Source organism: Euleptes europaea, chromosome 5 (assembly GCF_029931775.1).
Source record: "Euleptes europaea isolate rEulEur1 chromosome 5, rEulEur1.hap1, whole genome shotgun sequence".
NCBI lineage: Eukaryota > Metazoa > Chordata > Lepidosauria > Squamata > Sphaerodactylidae > Euleptes > Euleptes europaea.
In genome coordinates, this window is record NC_079316.1 from 67,179,927 (window position 1) to 67,185,601 (window position 5,675).

At 39.0% G+C, this 5,675-nt stretch overlaps 1 non-coding gene across 1 annotated transcript; it reads left to right on the forward strand.

Annotated features, from left to right (window-relative positions):
• The first annotated feature begins 2,417 nt into the window (after nucleotides 1-2,417).
• Nucleotides 2,418-2,486, forward strand: TRNAD-GUC (transfer RNA aspartic acid (anticodon GUC)). The gene has a single exon. It is a non-coding gene; the product is annotated as a tRNA-Asp (tRNA).
• The last annotated feature ends 3,189 nt before the right edge of the window (nucleotides 2,487-5,675 follow it).

A 5,675-nucleotide genomic window follows, 5' to 3' on the forward strand; every position in this document is an offset into this window, starting at 1 on the left:
AATTTTAAAAGAAATGTTTGTTTTTCTGCTGGCAGAAGCAGGGAAGAAAATTGGGCCTTTTTTCATTCCTCCTGCATGAACAAAGTTGAGGTCTGATCCTGCTAGTTTCCCTCCAGGATAGATGCTCATGTCTGTTCTCCATCCTGTCTTGCTTTGCAGGCAAAGATGGAATTTGAGGACCAATTCCTATCCCTTGACCTTCAGTAGAAAAAGGCAGAAAAGGAAGTGGGACTTACCTCTGATCTTTCCCTGAAGTGGGTGGGGATTAAATTAAGACAGGACAGTGCCTGAAAATAATTTGCCTTTAATTATTTTAGTGGAGTTATTTTTATGTCTTCCTTTCTGTCGTGAAGAAAAAGAAGAGTTGGTTTTTATGTGCCAACTTTCTCTACCTTTGAAGGAGAATCAAACTGGCTTACAATCTCCTTCCGTTCCTCTCCCCACAACAGATACCTTGTGAGGTAGATGGGGCTGAGAGAGTTCAGAGAGAATTGTGACTAGTCCAAGGTCACCCAGCTGACTTCATGTGGAGGAGTAGGGAAACCAACCCGGTTCTCCAAATTAGAGTCCACCACTCTTAACCACTGCACCACACATGACCTACTGTCTGTACCATGCTGAGAGCAGGGCTATATAAAATGAAGTGTGTGCGCAAATCTGGACTTTAAACAGGAGTGTAGACTAGAAGATCTGTAGGCTGACAGATTCTAAAGGAATAAATAGGGTTTAGATGACAAATGCTTGAAAAGCTGACCTTCCCAATCACAACTTGATTTGTATGATGGTGACATGGATAAATCAATCCATGTGGAATGCTGTCTAGTTGCTAAGTAGCAGTGCTACATTTTGAAGGTGTAATTATTTAAAGTTTTGCTCTTTTGGAAGGGTTTTTTTGAACAGGAAGGGTTAGGTATGGTTTACAACAAACCTTTCTGTCAGTGTTTGAGAACTCTGACAGTGGCTGATGTGAGTTTTAATCTTTCAATTTACACTGAATGGTAACTGATACTGATTGAAGAGCTGTGTTTTATGAGGCAGTCTGCACAACATATTTATCAAACAAAGAGGCTTGTGAAATATTTGGATTTGTATCTCCTAGCCTACAGAAGTTAAAAAAAAACCGAGTGCTTATCAGCTGCATAAACATTTGGAGTACAGCAGTAGCAAGAGGGCACTTGTTATGATTGACTTTTTGGTGCAGTCACATATTATACAATCTTGGATACTAAAAAACGTTATTTCCTGACTGGCTTCTGCTATGCAGTCTAGAACTTACTATTGATTAAAGTGACATGGGCTGTTATTAATAAGGATTGTTCTACGTTGATAAGGATTGTTCTACACGTTGATTGTTTGTCATTGAGATCTTTGCTGATTGTGCGATAATTTTCAGTGGAAATTTCATTTAGGGTATTGGACCTAAACCACAATCTTTTTAACAGCATCCTTTGGATATATGAATGTATCTACACAGTGGTATGACCGCAACCTATGTAAACACGTGTGCTGTTATTGAGTATTAGTTGTATCATACCTGTGTAATCCCATACCATTTCAGACGAAACTGAGTATATCCCCTCTTCTCTGGCACTCTAAACCTGTCCTTGGGAAACAGTATGGCAAATGAACCCCTTGGTAAATGTAGCTGGAATCTGATTTTTAAATATATACCAGAATTAATATATTTACAAATGTCGCTTCCTCCCTCTTTTTGCCTTATTAATTGATTGATTGATTGATTGATTGATTGATTGACTGATTTCAATTTGTAGCCTGCCCTCCCCAGCCAAAGCCAGGCTCAGTGTGGGTAATATCATTTAAAATACATCATGCATAATCAATAGTAGAATTAACCATAAATTCTGAATTTAAACAATAAAATCCCTATTAAAACCTCAGAAACTCCAGATGGCGCCTAAAATGTAAATTGCATGTAAATTGCACAGACACTGATTAAAGTAATTGTTCCATAATTTATTTACAACTAATTTCAATGCCCTAACTAAATGGAAAGCTTTCATTTTTGCCGGGCTCTCATTTACTATTGTAATCTCTCTGGAATGGACCTTGTCATTATTACATTCAATCACAATGCTGGCATTGCATGTATTAGTACTACTAATATTACTCCAAAATGTCAGAAAGAATCCCAGATAGGGCAGAAGCACAGAAAGCATTGAGCAAAGGATAGAAAGCTGGGGTTGGATTCATTCTTCAGAATATTGTGTATTTCAAGCATCCTGAAGTGATATTCTTCACACACATCTTGTTCCTGCCTTGAGTGTTAATGCAGTAGAGTGTCTATGTATGAAGCTGCCTTGTATTTTTGCAAAACGCTTCAGATATGACTTGTTTTCAATGATACCTTGAATAGCTAAAACAGTCTTACACAATCATGTCTTGATGTTTGGGGAAGGGCCGTGGCTCAGTGGTAGAGCATCTGCTTGTCATGCAGAAGGTCCCAGGTTCAATCCCCGGCATCTCCAGTTAAAGGGACTAGGTAAGTAGGTGATGCGAAAGACCTCTCTCTGCCTGAGGCCCTGGAGAGCTGCTGCCCATCCATCTGAGTAGACAATACTGACTTTGATGGACCAAGGGTCTGATTCAGTATAAGGCAGCTTCATGTGTTCATGTGTCTCCTGCTCCTAAGCTGCTTGATCAGTAGTAGATGGACTGTCTAGAACCTGATGAAAGTAGGAAGGAAAAAGGGTGGGAAACTGTGATCTTTCATCTGGCAGAGAGCTAGCTTCCCAAATGCAATTTTTCCTTGTGAAGACCAATAAGGAAAAACATATTCCAAGTAGTAGATAAGGGTCATTATGACATGTGCAATCCTTTAGACTTGTTCTCTCCATCTGCTGCACCTCATAATTGCGCATGTGAAAACTCTGAGCTTACATTGAAAAGCTAGCCTATGCTTCAGAGCTCAAATTTGTGTGTGCGTAGGGGGCATCACCTCACTAACAGCACTAATGCTATGGGACCCAACTACCACCATCAAATTATGCAGATAATTTTGTAGTATTTATAGTATATCTTCCAATAGATGGTGTTTTTTTTTTAAATTTATAATCTAAGGGGTACAGAAGGGAAAAAAGGGAAAGGAAAAGATAGAAATGTCCAACCTACAATTGCAAAATGTACAAATGTTCAAAAACAAGTCAAGCAGACTACATTACCCTGCTATTCTATTCCATGATGGTGTTCTTTCTTACACATAAATAATTACATGATCGGTAACCCATCAAGAGTGAGAAGGATTCCAGGGGTTACTATTCAGAAAGAACTGTGGAATAGGCACTACAGTTTCAATTGGGCACTGTGATTTTATGTCTTTCGAGAGATACTTCTTTTCTACTTGAATATCTAGATATTGCAGTTATTACATACTGTGTTCAAATATGCTACACAGCTGTATACAAAGACCGAGATTTTTTTTCCTTTTGAACCTGTTGATTGAATTTTGGTTACAATTGACTTCCCTCATAATGCTGATTACATGTGAAGAGTACTTTGAAGTGTGTATGTGTGTTTTACTTGCAATAGGATACATAATTCATTCTGTTGCAAAATAACATCAATGACCTCTTTCTCCGTAGTAGATAAATAACAATTACCTCCAAGTCATCTTCCTGGTGTGATCTCTTAATAACTGTCTGGCTGTTTGTTTACAATATTTGTTTTGCAATGTCTTTTGAATGCCCTCTATATGTGGAACCCTGGGCTAAATTTTTTGCTGGGTTGGTTTCTGGCCTAAACACTTGTCCTATTGCTGAGAAACTAGTATTTTTGTTAAAAGATACTGATGGGTTTGTTTCTTATAGGACTGCCCTGTATGCTCTGGCGGCAAAGAAAATAAGGTCCAATATCGTTGCTAAGGGAGATGATCCTTCAAGTTTATTTTAGTGGTCACTAGGTCCCATTGGCCAGTTGGAACACCACCAAAATTTGTAGTTGTTATTATTTGTTGTTGTTGTTGTTGTTGTTTTTCTATGCATCAATTTAGCATAGTTTTATTATGTATATTTATTATTAATCCAGAATTTTATTAGCCTAGTATTTCCTTTTATTTTGTATCTGTGGTATCCTTGACATGTTTGTAATGGCCTACGGCTAAATGCAAATAAAACCATTCAATGTCTTGTTTTACATTTGTCTGTCTTGTAATTCCTAATAACTGAATGAAAGCTATAAACTATACTAATCTTGAGCTGTCCGGTACTGTTGGGGTAGGTGTCTCTGAACTCAGCAGGATTTGCTTCACAGTCATCATTCATAGGATCAAGTTGTGAAGGTGTGCCAGTTTCATGTATGAAAGGAGCCTTTTTTGTCTTAATAATTGTGCAGGAAGGAACAATTTCCCTGACTCATTCAGTAGCATGCTTGAAACTGCTGCATCTGAACCTTAATCAGTATCATTCCCGTGATGAGTAGTTTTGGAGGAGGGTGTCATGTTGCCCTATCAAAAGTGGCATAACTGCAATAAGAAGACACAGTGCAGTGAACCAAAGTTCTTGAATTTAAGCAGTTGTACTTCCTCAGAAAAGAAGGATGTGCGTGCAAGTATATATATATGCAGTATATATATGCAGTTGGAAGTTCATGTAGAGATGTGGGTAAAAACTTTGCAATCACTGCCAGCCATTGAGACACGATTAAAGTTAAATGCTCTCACCCTTATCATTCAAATTGTTTTTGAAGCTAAAACAATTCTAAAACTGACTTTCTGCCGTCATTACAACCAAGAAGGTGAAATACCATAATAATATAAGATAAAGGTCCCCTGTACAAGCACCGGGTCATTCCTGACCCATGGGGTGATGTCACATCCCGATGTTTACTAGGCAGACTTCGTTTATGGGGTGGTTTGCCAGTGCCTTCCCCAGTCATCTTCCCTTTACCCCCAGCAAGCTGGGTACTCATTTTACTGACCTCGGAAGGATGGAAGGCTGAGTCAACCTTGAGCCGGCTACCTGAAACCAACTTCCGTTGGGATCAAACTCAGATCGTGAGCAGAGCTTTTGACTGCAGTACTGCAGCTTACCACTCTGCGCCATGGGACTCCTGACCATAGTAATAGTAGTAACAACAACAATAACAGTTTTTTAAAGCACCAAAAGTGAGACATGGATATTCCCTTTCCTTGGTGTATTTCAATTAATCTATTTATGCCCTTTTGTAATTTATATCAGAAATAAGAAGATGCCTTTCATTCCAAAGACTATAAATCAACCTGCTTGGAATTTATCTCCCAGAGAACAATGATGCTAGAAGTTCATTTAAACTCCACAAGTGGTTTTATAAAAAGCCTGAGAGGCTGTTACAAAGCTTAATTTGTATAATAATGTCAACAGTATATCATATTTCAAATGTCACAAATAAGGAGCCTTTTGGGATTGGTGAGAATAGTTCTCAGCTAGTTGTTCTGCTTCTCCAATTGTTCCTTCTTTCCAAATGTTAGACCATTCTTAGGGTTGCCAACTTCCAGGTACTAGCTGGAGATCTCCTGCTATTACAACTGATCTCCAGCTGGTAGAGATCAGTTCTCCGGGAGAAAGTGGCTGCTTTGGCAATTGGACTCTATGGCATTGAAGTCCCTCCCCTCCCCAAATCCCGCCCTAATCAGGCAACCCCATTGGGAGGCTCTGGGTTTTGGGCTACACCAAGTGGTCCTG